We start from the raw sequence: 17,730 nt of genomic DNA on the forward strand, positions 1-17,730 counted from the left end.
ACCATCCAAAATACTCACATCCAGCTAAACCAACAATCCTTCTAAGGACTAATTCCGAAGTATATAGGTTCCAGTGTTAGGCAGGCAGGGGAGTGTATGTCGCTGTATACACATCAGTGCAAGGCCTGCAGGCACTGTGTATGTGTATATAGAGCATTGCATATATCATATCTGTGCGTGCTGAAATTTTGGCCAGTTTACAGCTTTTTTTTTGCCTGTCTGTCAGTTTTGGTTAATACAGCAGTATTTAGTCCAAAAAAAACATGCAGGCCACACATTTTTTGGTGTGGTATCTCCGTGCCAGCTCATATCTGTGCGTGCTGAAATTTTGGCCAGTTTACGGCTCTTTTCTCTTTTTTGCCTGGCTGTGAGTTTTGATTAAATAAAGCAGTATTTAGGCCAAAAAAAACGATACAGGCCACACATTTTTGGTGCGGTTTCTCCATGCCAGCTCATATCTGTGCGTGCTGAAATTTTGGCCAGTTTACGTTTTTTTTCTCTTTTTTTTTTGCCTGGCTGTCAGTTTTGGTTAAATACTGTAGTATTTAGGCAAAAAAAACCATACAGGCACACATTTTTGGTGCGGTATCTCCGTGCTAGCTCATATCTGTGCGTGCTGATATTTTGGCCAGTTTACGGCTGTTTTATTGTTTTGATTGGCTGTCACTTTTGGTTAAATACAGCACTAGTTAGCCGAAAAATAAAAAAAAAAACAGGGCACATTTTAAAGTGGGATCTATCTCTGACACGCCTCATACATACGTGTGCCAAAAATAGATGCATTTTCTGCCAAAATTCCCTTTTTGGGCTGTCTGTCACTCTCTGTATATCCAGCAGTCTTTTGCATCCACCATTAAAAAACAACATATTTTACAGTGTGATATATCTGTGACAAGCCTCATACGTCCGTGTGATAAAAATTTGCGGATTTTAGGCCAGTACTCCATTGTTTGCCTGTCTGGTACTCAAGTTATATACACTACTATGTTGCATTTTTCCAAAAAAACAGGCCACATTTTATAGTGGGGTCTATCTCTGACACGCCTCATACATCCGTGTGACAAAAATTGATGCATTTAGGTCAAAATTACCTTTTTGGGGCAGTCTGTCACTCTCGTTATAGCCAGCAGTCTTTTGCATCCACCATAAAAAAAACATGTTTTACAGTGTGATATATCTGTGACAAGCCTCATACGTCCGTGTGATAAAAATTTGGGGATTTTAGGCCGGTATTTCATTGTTTGCCTGTCTGGTACTCAAGTTATATACAGCACTATGTTGCACTTTTTAAAAAAACAGGCCACATTTTACAGTGGGGTCTATCTCTGACACGCCTCATACATCCGTATGCCAAAAATTGAGGCATTTTAGGCCTAAATTACCTTTTTTGGGCAGTCTGTCTCGCTATAAACACACAGTGCCTGGGCTGACAAACATTTCCCCATGGGGGTAAATTTTTTAAAAATTATACTTTTTGAGTGACTTTTATCACGGAATACGTTCACCCTGGTGTTCTACTGGTTGTGGATGATGAGGAGGAGGATAAGGAGGAGGATAACACCAAACAGACCAAATCAGGAAGTGGATACCCATGTGTGGTTGTGAAGAGGTGCATGAGAATACATCTCCACAAAAAAGACAATGTATTTGAGGTTATGTTTCGCTGTTTTCATTTGGTGGTGTACATAAGTCTTGCCCAATCCAGCCCTTGTTCATTTTTATAAGAGTCAGCCTGGCAGCATTGTCAGTTGACAGATTTATGCGCTTATCTGTTATAATTCCACAAGTGGCAGTGAAAACCCGCTCTGACAGAACTCTACCAGCAGGGCAGGCCAGGAGCTCCAAGGCGTAGAGAGCTAGTTCATGCCACGTGTCCAGCTTGGATACCCAATAATTAAAAGGCACAGAGGAATCCCGGAGAACGTTTGTGCGATCTGCAAGGTACTCCCTCAGGATCTTCACAAACATTGCACTTCTTCTGCTAGCACCCCTTGCCTCTCTGCCGACACGATGGGAGGGTCTGAGAAAACTGTCCCAGAACTTTGTAATTGTTCCTCTGCCTGAGCTGGATTGTACCTCTGTCTCTCTCGCTTGGAGTCCTTAGTTGTACAACAAACTCTGACGTTTGCTGCCAGCGTTCTCACAGGAATTTTTTCAGTAATTCCACTACAAGGGCCATCTGGTACAGCAACATTTTTGCACACCTCTCTGCCTCTAGAAGAAGAGATTGAAAGTTCTGCTTGTAGCGTGGGTCTAGAAGTGTCACCAACCAGTAATGAGTGTCACCGAAAACTTTGATAATGCGAGGGTCACGGGAAACGCACTGCAACATAAAGTCAGCCCAATGCGTCCCAGACTGCTAACAGGCAACACTTCCGTTTAGTCATCAAGGGGATGACTGACCATGCTGTCCTCCTACTCCTTGTCCTCAGGCCTACAACACTTACAACAAACCTCAGTAAGATCATAGTATAAACATCATTGTAAATAACTTCTTATAAATACACCCCTGTATTTTTAAGCTCCCCCATCTCATTTTAGATTGTAAGCTGTCACGAGCAAGGTAGTTTTATTTGGGTTTAACCCCTTAACGACCCCCGATACGCCTTTTAATGGCGGTAATTAAGGGTACTTAAACTACAGTGCAGTGAATTCACGGCGCTGTGGAGTAAGTAAATAGCGCCCCCCAGTGTCGGATTTTCTCCGGGGTTTCGGCTGCAGGGGGTAGCTGAGACCTCAGAGAACATGAATCAGGTCGGTTTTTACCGACCCCGCTTTTGCGATCGCCGTTATTAACCCTATAACGGCGATCGCAAAAAAAAGCTGCAATTTTGCATTTAAATTCTCTTTCCTCTGATGTGATTGCACATCAGTGGAGAGAGAAATAGGGTCCCCGATCCCTCCTGGTACCTCTCCGTGCTCCAGGGTCCCCTCCCAGTGGTCCTGCATCCCGCCGGCGTCCTCCGGTGGGCGCCACCATCTTGGATACGGAGAAAATGGCGGGCACATACGCAGTTCGCCCACCGGGAATCTGCAGGCTCAGGCTGGTAGATTCCATTCATTCATTTTGATCACTATGGTAAACTATCATAGTGATCAAAATAAAAAAAATAGTAAATAGTCCCCCCCCGTTTATCACCCCTTTGGTTAGGCAAACATAATAAAATAAAGAAAATATTTTTTTTTCATTTTTCCATTAGGGTTAGGGCTAGGGCTAGGGTTAAGGTTATGGCTAGGGTTAGGGTTTGGGCTAGGGCTAGGGTTAGGGTTAGGGTTAGAGCTAGGGTTATGGCTATGGTTAGGGCTAGGGTTAGAATTAGGGTTAGGGTGAATTAGGATTAGGGTTAGAATTAGGATTCGCGATTAGGGTTGGGATTAGGGTTAGGGTTGGGATTAGGGTTAGGGGTGTGTTGGGGTTAGGGTTGGAGCAATAATTGAGGGGTTTCCACTATTTACCAACTTTGGGGGTCTAAAAATTGGGGGCTAAAAAATAACTTTTGTGGAAATAAAAAAGACTTTTTATTTTCATGGCTTTGCGTTATAAACTTCTGTGAAGCACTTCGGGGTTCAAAGTGCTCACCACATATCTAGATAAGCTCCTTTGTGGGTCTAGTTTCCAAGATGGGATCACTTTTGGTGGGTTTATACTGTTTAGTCACATCAGGGGCTCTGCAAACGCTACGTGACGCCCGCAGACCATTCCATCAAAGTCTGCATTCCAAAATGGCACTCCTTCCCTTCCAAGCTCTCCCATGCACCCAAACAGTGGTTCCCCCCCACATATGGGGTATCAGCGTACTCACGACAAATTGCACAAAAACTTTTTTGGTCTAATTTCTCCTGTTAGCCTTGTGAAAATAATAAATAGCGTGCTAAAAATCATTTTTGAGGAAAAAAAAATATTTTTAATTTTCATGGCTCTACGTCATAAACTTCTGTGAAGCAATTGAAGGCTCAAAGTGCTCACCACACATCTAGATAAGTTCTTTAAGGGGTCTAGTTTCCAAAATGGGGTCACTTGTTGGGGGTGTCCACTGTTTAGGAACATCAGGGTCTCTCCAAACGCAACATGGCATCCAATCTCAATTCCAGCCAATTCTGTGTTGAAAAAGTCAAATGGCGCTCCCTCCCTTGCGAGGTCTGCCGTGCGCTGAAAAAGTGATTTACCCCCACATATGGGGTATGAGAGTATTCAGGAGCAATTGCACAACAAATTTTGTGGTTCATTTTCTCTTTTAACACTTGTGAAAGTAAAAAAAATTGGCTCTGAATTAAATTTTTTGCAAAAAAAAGTTAAATGTTATTTTTTTTCTTCCACATTGCTTTAGTTCCTGTGAAGCAAGTAAAGGGTTAATAAACTTCTTGAATGTGGTTTTGAGCACCTTGAGGGGTCTAGTTTTTAGAACAGTGTCATTTTTGGGTTTTTTCTGTCATGTACACCCCTCAAAATGACTTTAAATATGATGTGGTCCCTAAAAAAATGGTTTTGTAAATTTTGCTGTAATAATGGGAAATCACTGATCAACTTTTAACCTTTATAACTTCCTAATAAAAAAAAATTTTGCTTCCAAAATTGTGCAGATGTCAAGTAGACATGTGGGGAATGTTATTTATTTAGAAATTTGTGTGACACATCTCTCTGATTTAAGGGCATAAAAATTTAAAGTTTTAAAATTGCAAAATTTTCAAAATTTATGCCATATTTCCATTTTTTTCATAAATAAGCACAAGACTTATCGAATAAATTTTACCACTAACATGAAGTACAATATGTCACGAAAAAACATTCTCAGAATCAGCAGGATCCGTTAATGCATTCCAGAGTTATAACCTCATAAAGTAACAGTGGTTAGAATTGTAAAAATTGGCCTTGTCATTAAGCTGCAAAATGGCTCTGTCACTAAGGGGTTAATTATTGGATTATTGTTATTGTTGTTATTTAGGACTGTTGTGTTTGAAATTGTTAAACTGTAAATATGTTTTCACTCTATAACAACTTTCAATATTCAAATTAGAACACAGATAAGCGGGATGGATATGTTAATTATAGTATCATTGATGCTCACCTTCTTGCTGGAGTCCTCAAAGTTTTGGAGGATGGTACACATGTCAGACATCCATGTACACACCTCAGATGTTATGTGTGAAGACAGAACTGAATACCGACAACTTTGTTGATGCTCGTAGATTAGTCACCAACGGCCCTCTTCTGCTCAGAAATCCTTTCTAAGGCTGGAGTCACACACAACGAATAAAAAATCGGTCCCATTTTAACGGTCCGAAATCGCACAAAAGTATCTTAACCATTGATCCGTTTTTGATGCGATTTTTCTTCATTGATGCAATTTTAATCGCATGTAAGCATCCTTTTGACATCCGTCTGGCGAGATTTTCTTGCAGGATAGCTAAATGGACATATAATGGAGCCCAATGACAGGTTTCCGCACACAAACGAATTAATAGATCTAGACACATTAAATAACTATATATATATATATATATATATATATATTTTATACATGTCATAGAGACACATTTATATATATATTTCTAATTCATACAGTTCTTAATTGCAGAATAGCCGCTGAAACATTAGCTGGGTTTTGTATAACATTCTCCTGCCCGACATGAAATGACACATGGTTTACATATAGTTAATAGAGTTGAGCGAAACGGGTCGAAAAAATTCAAAAGTCGCCGTCTTTTGGCAAAGTCGGGTTTCATGAAACGAAACCCGACCCTAGGATGAGGTCGGCCACGAGGTCGGCGACTTACGCGCCAAAGTCGCGTTTCAAAAGTTTGTTTTGCTCTCTTTTTCAGCCAATCAGGATCCACGGACACTGTGGGCAACGTGATGACATAGGCACGGGTCACCACCATCTTTCAGAAGGGCATGCAAGTGATTGGCTTGCTTTGGTGGGCGTCACAGGGGGTATAAAAGGGCGTGCACGCCGACCGCCATCTTACTTCTGCCGATCTCAGTATAGGGAGAGGTTGCTGCTGATTCTGTAGGGAGAGCATTAGGCAGGGAAGAAGACCAAAAAACTGCTTCTGCTGCTAGCGATTTGGCCTGCACAACACACCAGTCACTGTGTGTGCAGTGCAAGGGGAGGCTATATAGTGGTGTATCAGTGGTGTTGGTTGTTGGGCTGCCTTCTAAGGCTTCCTGACAGGCTGGCATTGCTGTTTACCCACTGCTCCGCAAACTGCTTTTTTAAAAGCAATCCAATCTCCCTTATCCTCTAGTCACTTTGGTCACAGCTGTGCCATCGAGCCTGTCACATAGCGCTCAGATATTCATTGGGCCTCAAACTGCTTTTTTAAAAGCAATCCCAATTTTTTTTTTTTTTGTCCTGCTGAGAAGAAAAAAAAACTGCTTCTGCTGCTGATAGCAATTTGGCCTGCACAACACACCAGTCACTGTGTGTGCAGTGCAAGGGGAGGCTATATTGTGGTGTATCAGTGGTGTTGGTTGTTGGGCTGCCTTTTAAGGCTTCCTGACAGGCTGGCATTGCTGTTTACCCACTGCTCCGCAAACTGCTTTTTTAAAAGCAATCCAATCTCCCTTATCCTCTAGTCACTTAGGTCACAGCTGTGCCATCGAGCCTGTCACATAGCGCTCAGATATCAGTGGGCCTCACACAATCCAAAAGTGTCCAGTGTCCAAAAGTGTGTGCAGAGATTCAAAATCTCACTTATCCTCTAGTCACTTAGGTCACAGCTGTGCCATCGAGCCTGTCACATAGCGCTCAGATATCAGTGGGCCTCACACAATCCAAAAGTGTCCAGTGTCCAAAAGTGTGTGCAGAGATTCAAAATCTCATTTATCCTCTAGTCACTTAGGTCACAGCTGTGCCATCGAGCCTGTCACATAGCGCTCAGATATCAGTGGGCCTCACACAATCCAAAAGTGTCCAGTGTCCAAAAGTGTGTGCAGAGATTCAAAATCTCACTTATCCTCTAGTCACTTAGGTCACAGCTGTGCCATCGAGCCTGTCACATAGCGCTCAGATATTCATTGGGCCTCACACAATCCAAAAGTGTCCAGTGTCCAAAAGTGTGTGCAGAGATTCAAAATCTCACTTATCCTCTAGTCACTTAGGTCACAGCTGTGCCATCGAGCCTGTCACATAGCGCTCAGATATTCATTGGGCCTCACACAATCCAAAAGTGTCCAGTGTCCAAAAGTGTGTGCAGAGATTCAAAATCTCACTTATCCTCTAGTCACTTAGGTCACAGCTGTGCCATCAAGCCTGTCACATAGCGCTCAGATATTCATTGGGCCTCACACAATCCAAAAGTGTCCAGTGTCCAAAAGTGTGTGCAGAGATTCAAAATCTCACTTATCCTCTAGTCACTTAGGTCACAGCTGTGCCATCGAGCCTGTCACATAGCGCTCAGATATTCATTGGGCCTCACACAATCCAAAAGTGTCCAGTGTCCAAAAGTGTGTGCAGAGATTCAAAATCTCACTTATCCTCTAGTCACTTAGGTCACAGCTGTGCCATCGAGCCTGTCACATAGCGCTCAGATATTCATTGGGCCTCACACAATCCAAAAGTGTCCAGTGTCCAAAAGTGTGTGCAGAGATTCAAAATCTCACTTATCCTCTAGTCACTTAGGTCACAGCTGTGCCATCGAGCCTGTCACATAGCGCTCAGATATTCATTGGGCCTCACACAATCCAAAAGTGTCCAGTGTCCAAAAGTGTGTGCAGAGATTCAAAATCTCACTTATCCTCTAGTCACTTAGGTCACAGCTGTGCCATCGAGCCTGTCACATAGCGCTCAGATATTCATTGGGCCTCACACAATCCAAAAGTGTCCAGTGTCCAAAAGTGTGTGCAGAGATTCAAAATCTCACTTATCCTCTAGTCACTTAGGTCACAGCTGTGCCATCGAGCCTGTCACATAGCGCTCAGATATCAGTGGGCCTCACACAATCCAAAAGTGTCCAGTGTCCAAAAGTGTGTGCAGAGATTCAAAATCTCACTTATCCTCTAGTCACTTAGGTCACAGCTGTGCCATCGAGCCTGTCACATAGCGCTCAGATATTCATTGGGCCTCACACAATCCAAAAGTGTCCAGTGTCCAAAAGTGTGTGCAGAAATTCAAAATCTCCCCTGTCCTATAGACACCTTGTACCTTGTTTTACATACTATATAGTTTGTTGGATTTTGTCTACATTTCTACCAAAAATGAGGAAGGCTGGTGGAAGAGGCCGTGGAATTGGGCGGGGGTTGGCAGCTGGTAATGATGGTGTTGGTGGTGGATCTGATGGTAGTGGCAAGAGCAAAATAGGACCGAATGCAGGAGGTGTTGAGCCTGCGTCATCGTCTGGCTACATAAGGCCTCGAACGCTTAGTTTTCTAGGAGTTGGCAAACCGCTTTTAAAGCCAGAGCATCAGGAAAAAGTTTTGTCTTACATTGCTGACTCAGCCTCCAGCTCTATCGCCTCCTCTTCGTCAGTTGTAAAAAGTAAAAGCACTGAGTCGTCATTGGAGGCTCATGTTCATGAACCACACCTTTCCTTGTGTCCTTCACCCCAACCAAGATTGAAGGATGACGCAGGCCATACTACTGATTACTCCATGGAGCTGTTTTCACATACCATGCCTGGATTATCAAGTGAAATGGTGAACTACCCAGGCCAAGATGAATCTGACATGGAGTGCACTGATGCACAGCCGCTGATTGATGATTCTGCTGGTACATTCACTCAGAGCACTACATTGTCCTCGCAGTGTACAGAGCCAGATTCTGACCCTGATGAGACTCAGGTGCCCCTTCCCGCACACTATACCACCATACATGGTGACACAGAGGAAGGTGCACATGACATAGAAGAGGAGGTGATGGATGACCCAGTTGTTGACCCAGATTGGCATCCATTGGGGGAAGAGGGTGCTGCTTCCAATAGCTCAGATGAGGAGCATCCACAGCAGACATCGACATCGCAACAGCTGTTATCTGGCAGGCCCGGAGCACTCCAAAGACAGGTTCCAAACATCAAAAGAGTTGCTGGACAGCTTGTCCAGAGGGTCAAAAGATCACAGCGTGCTAGGCCGCAAAATGTCTGCCAAAGTAGGAAGAGTGCAGTGTGGCACTTTTTTGAACAAAATCCTCATGATCAGGCCAAGGTTATCTGTAAGAAGTGCGCAAAGACCTTTAGCCGAGGGAAAAATCTGAAAAATTTGAATACCAGTTGCATGCTTAGACATTTAACCAGCATGCACTTGCAAGCGTGGACACAACACCAAACCTCAAGTGCCACATGTGCAACTGATCACAACGAAGGTAGTCAGCAACGCTACATTGTTTCCCCCACTGTAAGCCCACCGGTTAGCACAGCAGCAAATGTTGAGGTGTCGTTGCAAGGCCACAGCAGTCAGGGAATCCCACTGTTATATCAACGAAAGACTGATTCTAGGCCATCAGAAAGAACACCAACTCCATCACCATCATCAACCCTCTCTCAGTCCGCCCTGTCCACCGCTACTTCCACCATATGCAGCTCTCAAGTCCAGCTCACCCTCCCAGACACTATGAGTAGGTCAAGAAAGTACTCAGTCTCTCATCCGCGTACACTGGGTTTGAACGCCCACATTGCCAAACTAATCTCGTTTGAGATGATGCCCTTTCGGTTGGTGGAAAGCACAGCTTTCCGCGAACTCATGGCCTATGCAGTACCACGCTATGACCTACCCAGTCGCCACTTCTTCTCTCGCAAAGCCATCCCAGCCCTCCACCATCATGTGAAAGACCGCATTGTCCATGCACTCAAGCAGTCAGTGAGCGGAAAGGTGCACCTCACAACTGATGCATGGTCCAGTCGGCATGGCCAGGGCCGTTACGTGTCCATCACTGCGCACTGGGTTAATGTGGTGGATGCAGGGTCCACAGGGGACAGCGGTGGTGGGACAGTGCTGCCTAGCCCACGGTATAGGAAACAGTTGGCTGTAGGCGTTCCACCCTCCTCCTCCTCCTCCAGAAGCGAAAGCTCGTCCACAGAGCGCAGTCGTACGAGCACTCCATCTGCAGCTGCCACTGTTGCACACGATGTGTCCCCCTATCGAACAGCTAGTGGAAAGCGTCAGCAGGCTGTGTTGCAGATGATGTGTTTGGGCGACAGACATACCGCCGAGGTGCTGGCCGAGTACTTGAAGCGACAAACTGAGTCATGGCTGGGCAGTGTACATCTTGAGGCAGGCAAGGTAGTTAGTGATAACGGCCGTAATTTTGTGGCAGCCATAGCCCTTTCAAAACTCAGCCACATACCTTGCTTGGCTCACACCTTGAACCTGGTGGTGCAGTGCTTCCTCAAAAATTATCCGGAGTTAACAGCCCTGCTCCAGAAGGTGCGAAGACTGTGCGCGCACATCCGCCGGTCGCCTGTACACTCCGTTCGTATGCAGAAGCTGCAGCGATTGCTCCACCTTCCCAACCACCGCCTCATTATCGACATTGCAACAAGGTGGAACTCCACCCTGCACATGGTGGAGCGGCTGTGCGAGCAGAGGCAGGCCATAATGCATTTGTGGGAGGATACACGGCCAGGCACTTTGAGAGCAGACATGGAGTTGACAGGTGTGCAGTGGTCGAAGCTGAAAGACCTCTGTAAAGTCCTTCAGTGTTTTGAGGAATGCACACGGCTGGTAAGCGCAGATGACGCCATCCTAAGCATGAGCATCCCACTTATGCGTCTGCTCATGCAAACTTTGACGCACCTTAAAGAGCAGGTGTCTGCAGCCAATGTTGATGAGGAGGAAGAGGAGGAGGGAATCCTTGATGACATTCAGCCATTGTCTGCTCAGGGACCTCTCCTGGACGAGGTGGAGGAAGAAGAGGAGGAGGAGGAAGATGATGGGGATGATTACTTAGGGTAGGAGGATGCATCTCGTGGGGCAAGTGAAAATGTTGGCGTGGCAAGGTCTGGTACAGGGTTTGTGCGTGACTGGAGGGATGTGGATTTGCCAGAAAGTGCTCCTCCAACCAGCACTCGCAGTGCATCATTGACACCGGGAACATTGGCCCACATGTCAGATTATGCCTTGCGGATCCTAAAAAGGGACCCCCGCATTGCCAAAATGATGAACGATGACGACTACTGGTTGGCCAGCATCCTGGATCCACGCTATAAAGGCAAATTACAAAACATCATGCCACAGGAGAACCTTGACCTAATATTGGTTAATAAACAAGCAACTCTGGTAAATCGGTTGCTTGAGGCATTCCCAGCACACAGCAGCGGTTATGGTTCTCACACGAGCCGTACGGGCCGGGGGCAGCTTGGCAGAGGTGTTCGTGGTGCACACAGCAGAAGTGGCGTTGGAGACAGGGGTTTCATGACAATGTTGTGGACTGATTTTTCAAATACCGCTCACACAACTGGTAATACTGCATCGATGAAAAGTGACAGGAGACAGCAGTTGTCAACCATGGTTACAAGCTACTTTTCCTCCCATATCGATGTTCTCCCACACAGGTCATTCCCCTTTGACTATTGGGCCGCTAAACTGGACACCTGGCCTGAATTGGCCCAATATGCCTTACAGGAGCTCGCTTGCCCAGCTGCAAGTGTGCTATCGGAAAGAGTCTTCAGTGCACTGGCACAGGGTCCCTCATAGTGCAATCAAGTGTCTCTGACGGTGGTGGTGCACACCCGCCCTCAGACACACCGCTGTACTATGAGGGGCCCAGTGCCAGTACCGACGCCCACGAGTGGGCCCCCCTTGCTTGGGCAGGGCCCCAGCATTTGCAATCTTTACCTCTCCCTGCTCCTCCGCTGTGTAATCTGGGCCGTCAAATCCATACTGTGCCTGACACCGTCTGAGCCTGCCTCCTGAGACATATATTTTGAATGTGTACGCTATCCATACATGTTATCCGGGGATACGGTACCCTTTCTAACCTTTGTGCAATCACGTGTAATCCATACTGGGCCTAACACCGTCTGAGCCTGCCTCCTGAGACATATATTTTGAATGTGTACGCTATCCATACATGTTATCCGGGGATACGGTACCCTTTCTAACCTTTGTGCAATCACGTGCAATCCATACTGGGCCTAACACCGTCTGAGCCTGCCTCCTGAGACATATATTTTGAATGTGTACGCTATCCATACATGTTATCCGGGGATACGGTACCCTTTCTAACCTTTGTGCAATCATGTGCAATCCATACTGGGCCTAACACCGTCTGAGCCTGCCTCCTGAGACATATATTTTGAATGTGTACGCTATCCATACATGTTATCCGGGGATACGGTACCCTTTCTAACCTTTGTGCAATCACGTGCAATCCATACTGGGCCTAACACCGTCTGAGCCTGCCTCCTGAGACATATATTTTGAATGTGTACGCTATCCATACATGTTATCCGGGGATACGGTACCCTTTCTAACCTTTGTGCAATCACGTGCAATCCATACTGGGCCTAACACCGTATGAGCCTGCCTCCTGAGACATATATTTTGAATGTGTACGCTATCCATACATGTTATCCGGGGATACGGTACCCTTTCTAACCTTTGTGCAATCACGTGCAATCCATACAGGGCCTAACACCGTCTGAGCCTGCCTCCTGAGACATATATTTTGAATGTGTACGCTATCCATACATGTTATCTGGGGATACGGTACCCTTTCTAACCTTTGTGCAATCACGTGTAATCCATACTGGGCGTGAGAACGGCTGGCGAGCTGTTAAGCAAGCTACAGCACCTGTGGTTTGCACACGTAAGTTTTTCATTTTTTCAGGAATGACGGTTAGGCCTAATTCCGGAACTGCAGTTGACCTGCACTTACTGGGAAATCATTGTTCGCGGGTAATAATTGTAATCAGTGATCCCCATCACTAACGTTGTTCAGCGGGTTATCTGCACCTGTAAGCGACAAACACTGGCCTTTTCAGTGTAGCGCACATGCAGCCACGGACATGTAAGGGCATGACACACCAGTTATTGGCCAATCTCATGTTCCAGAGCCTCACATGTCCCTCTAGTAAGCCGGACTCGGACCGCGGGGCATGACGGAGTCTCGTTCGTTAACGGAATTAAGCTTGCAATGTGTGCATCTGTTCTGTAGCTGGCATGGTTGAGGTTTCCCAGGTGGAGTCGAATTTAACCGTAGGCTCCACTCCTGGTGGTGCCCTTCTGGACATTCCTTTAAGGTTCAGCTTTGCAACCATACTGCCCAAGTAAAACAAACACTTTGCCTTCATGAACGCTGTTTGGAGGGTCATGACTCGTGGGAATAACGCCGCCCAATCAGTTAACCTGCGAGAGAGATCCTTCGTTGCTCCCAAGCATGACATCACACTCCCTAGGAGGTAGGTAATGCCACTGTGGCGACCGTACTCCTGGGGGCGACACAAGTGCACTGATGCCCAGCCACTGCTCGATGAATCTGCTGGTACATTGACCCAGACCACTACATTCCCCTCGCACGCTACACGGCCTGAATCTGACCCTGATGAAACTCAGGTTACCCTTCCCATATACAGTTCCATCTTACACGGTGACAAAGAGGAAGCTGCAGATGAAAGTGCAGGTTCGGCCCACCCGCCATCAGACACACCACCGTACTATCAGGGGCCCTGTGCCAGTGCCGTCGCCAACGAGTGGGCCCCCCCTGCTTGCTCAGGATCACAGCACTTGCAAGGTTGAAATACTGTGCAGTGAGATGGAAGATGGGGACGACGAGGAGTCCAGACTAGTACAGGGATTCCCTAGCGAGGAGACTTATTTGATTGTTCTCAATGTTGGGACAGCAATTTTTGGGGAGCACGTTACTCTGGAGAATGATAGATGGGGCCCACCATACACTGGAACATTCCAAAGGTGGACATCAGACACTGGAGCAGCATTTACAGGGCCCATTATACACTAGAGCATTAGAAATGGGGCCCATTATGTTTGGAGCATTATTTGGGCCCATAAGACAGTGGAGCTTCATCCATGGGGACCAACATATACTGTAGCATTATGTGGAGCTCATCATATACTGTTTCAAACATTATATGGGACCAATGATTCTGTATGGAGAAATAGATGGGCCTCGTCATGAGATGTAAAAAGTGAGGTATTTTTCATTGTACTATACCGCTATTTCTCTGCCGTATCGGAGCATGATGAGTTGTGGTATGTGTTAAAGGGGCGCTCTTTCGCCCAGGGCACATGAAAACCTGGAGCCAGCCCTCCCCCCCCACAACTTTAGCCAAATAACCCCCATTTTTCAGTGCGTAACTTGTATTATGAAGTTAATTAAGGTTGACAAGCTTAAGTAAGAAGAACTGATGCTTTTGGCATTCAAATGGGCACTGTAGGTGTGTTTCCTGTCCTCCTCTCACTGCCGACTTTTATTCCCCATTGACTTACATTGGGTTTCGTGTTTCGGGACGACCCCGACTTTTCCCTATAATCGGACGATCTTGCTCGACCCGACTTTTGGAAAAGTCGGGTTTCACGAAACGAAACGCGACCCTAAAAAACCAAAAGTCGCTCAACTCTAATAGTTAACCATTTCATTTCATGCTTTTTTTTTATGTCTATCACTATTATTTATATGAGGGCTTGTGGGTAAAATTTTGGAGTTGTAGGGGTTCATTTAAGGGGTTAATTCGTTGTATTAAATTGCGGGGACTCCCGCTGACGTCACTGAGGCTGCAGGGTGTCCCTGCAATTTAATACAACGAATTAACCACTTAAATGAACCCCTACAACTCCAAAATTTTACCCACAAGCCCTCATATAATTAATAGTGATAGACATAAAAAAAAACATGAAATGAAATGGTTAACTATATGTAAACCATGTGTCATTTCATGTCGGGCAGGAGAATGTTATACAAAACCCGGCTAATGTTTCAGCGGCTATTCTGCAATTAAGAACTGTATGAATTAGAAATATATATACAGTATAAATGTGTCTCTATGACATGTATGAAATATATATATATATATATATATAAATATATATATATATTTATTAAATGTGTCAAGATCTATTAATTCGTTTCTTTATTTAACCTGACACTGTGATTTTACTGTATTTTGGAAAAAAAAATGCCGGCTTTTGGTGTGATTTTATCGCAACTCACACATCGGGTCCGTTTGCAATCCGATTTTTTCACGCCCCCATAGACTTGCATTGTCGAATCCGATCCGAAAATCGGTGACAATCGCAGCGTGCTGCGATTGTCTTGGTCCAAGGATCGGATCCGATCAAAAATCGCATGATGTGAGCTGCCCCATAGAATAACATTGGGACGAATGCAATGCGATTTTTTATCGCATTGCATTCGTCCGTTTTAATCGCCAGTGTGACCCCGGCCTAAGGCCTCTTTCACACATCCGGTTTTTGTAATCCGGCACGATGCGGCGAAATTTTTCATAACCGGATCCAGCACCGGATCCGGTTTTGTCCGATAAGCTTTCATGGTCACCGCATCGTGCCGGATGGTTATGCGTCATGTCCGGTTGTTGCCAGACACGGCAAAAATTAGCCGTCCGGCATCTGCAAAAAACGTTCTCTGCAACGTTTTTTGTCAGAGCCAGACCGGCTTTTTCCACAGCGCATGCCCGGACTCTGTGAATGTTAACCCCACAAGTGCCCGGCGAGAGAGAGAGAGCTCTCTCTCTGTCACCCGGACACTTGTGAGAGATCTCTCTCGCCGGGCACTTGTGGGGTTAACACTCACAGTGTCTGGGTGAGAGAGAGAGAGATCTCTCTGTGTGGTTAACCCCACAAGTGCCCGGCAAGAGAGAGAGATTCTCTCGCCTGGACACTGAGTGTTAACCCCACATGTCTCTCTCTCTCTCTCCACCCCCCTCTCCTCTCCCCTCCCCTCACCTCCCTTTCAGCAGCTGTCTCTCTCAGCGGCTGCCTCTGTCCACCTCCTCCTGCGGCTCCTTTAAATCATGTCCGAACCGTATCAGACGCCGCACACACATCCGGTGTCACGGCTGCAGGCTGGATCCGGCTGCCCGGCTTTTCGCGCACGCCGTCGGACCCCACACACCGGTTGTGTGAAAGTAGCCTTAGGCTGGTTTCACACTTGTGTTTTTTTGCCCAAAAAAAGTATGCATTTTTTTTCCTATACTTTACATGGGTGCGCATACACATGCATTTGTACGCGTTTGTATGCGCATGCGTTTTTTTGTAGTGTGTGCTCGGGCACACAAAATGCACCCTGTTGCATTTTTTGTGCGTCCGACTCGTCCCCAAAAAACACATGTGCACGCAATGCGGTTTTTTTCACCCAAACACCCATTATAGTCTATGGGTGCGCTGATGTGCGCATGGTAATGGCGGGCGCATGCGCAGTGCGCCCACCGGGAATCTGCTGGCTCCGGCTGGCAGATTCCATTCATTATTTTGATCACTATGATAAACGATCATAGTGATCAAAAGAATAAAAATAGTACATAACCCCCCCGTTTATCACCCCCTTATATAGGCACACATAATGAAATAAAAAAAATATTTTTTTTTTCAGTTTTCCATAAGGGTTAGGGTTAGGGTTAGGCTAGGGTTAGGGTTAGGCTAGGGTTAGGGTTAGGCTAGGGTTAGGCTAGGGTTAGGGTTAGGCTAGGGTTAGGGTTAGGGTTAGGGTTAGGCTAGGGTTAGGGTTAGGCTAGGGTTAGGCTAGGGTTAGGGTTAGGCTAGGGTTAGGGTTAGGGTTAGGCTAGGGTTAGGGTTAGGGTTAGGCTAGGGTTAGGGTTAGGGTTAGGCTAGGGTTAGGGTTAGGCTAGGGTTAGGCTAGGGTTAGGGTTAGGCTAGGGTTAGGCTAGGGTTAGGGTTAGGCTAGGGTTAGGCTAGGGTTAGGGTTAGGGTTAGGCTAGGGTTAGGGTTAGGCTAGGGTTAGGCTAGGGTTAGGGTTAGGCTAGGGTTAGGATTAAGCTAGGGTTAGGGTTAGGCTAGGGTTAGGCTAGGGTTAGGGTTAGGCTAGGGTTAGGGTTAGGCTAGGGTTAGGCTAGGGTTAGGGTTAGGCTAGGGTTAGGCTAGGGTTAGGGCTAGGGCTAGGGTTGGGCTAGGGTTAAGGGTTAGGGTTGGGCTAGGGTTAGGGTTGGGCTAGGGTTAAGGGTTAGGGTTGGGCTAGGGTTAGGGCTAGGGTTGGGCTAGGGTTGGGCTAGGGTTAGGGCGAACTAGCATTAGGGTTAGGATTAGGGATTAGGGTTGGGATTAGGGTTAGGGGTGTGTTGGGGTTAGGGTTGGAGCAAGAATTGAGGGGTTTCCACTATTTACCAACTTTGGGGGTCTAAAAATTGGGGTCTAAAAAATCACTTTTGTGGAAATAAAAAAGACTTTTTATTTTCACGGCTCTGCGTTTATAAACTTCTGTGACGCGCTTGGAGGTTCAAAGTGCTCACCACACATCTAGATAAGTTCCTTAGGGGGTCTAATTTCCAAAATGGGGTCACTTGTGGGGGGTTTCCACTGTTTAGGCCCATCAGGGGCTCTGCAAACGCAACATGATGCCCGCAGACCATTCCATCAAAGTCTGCATTCCAAAATGGCACTCCTTCCCTTCCGAGCTCTCCCATGCGCCCAAACAGTGGTTCCTCCCCACATATGGGGTATCAGCGTACTCAGGACAAATCGCATAATAACTGTGGGGGTATGATTTCTCCTGTTACCCTTGTAAAAATAAAAATTTGGGGGTGAAAAGATCATTTTTGTGGAAAAAAAAATGGATTTCTTATTTTCACGGCTCTACGTTATAAACT

Source organism: Dendrobates tinctorius, unplaced genomic scaffold (assembly GCF_039654945.1).
Source record: "Dendrobates tinctorius isolate UK_male_01 unplaced genomic scaffold, ASM3965494v1 ptg000086l, whole genome shotgun sequence".
Classification (NCBI taxonomy): domain Eukaryota; kingdom Metazoa; phylum Chordata; class Amphibia; order Anura; family Dendrobatidae; genus Dendrobates; species Dendrobates tinctorius.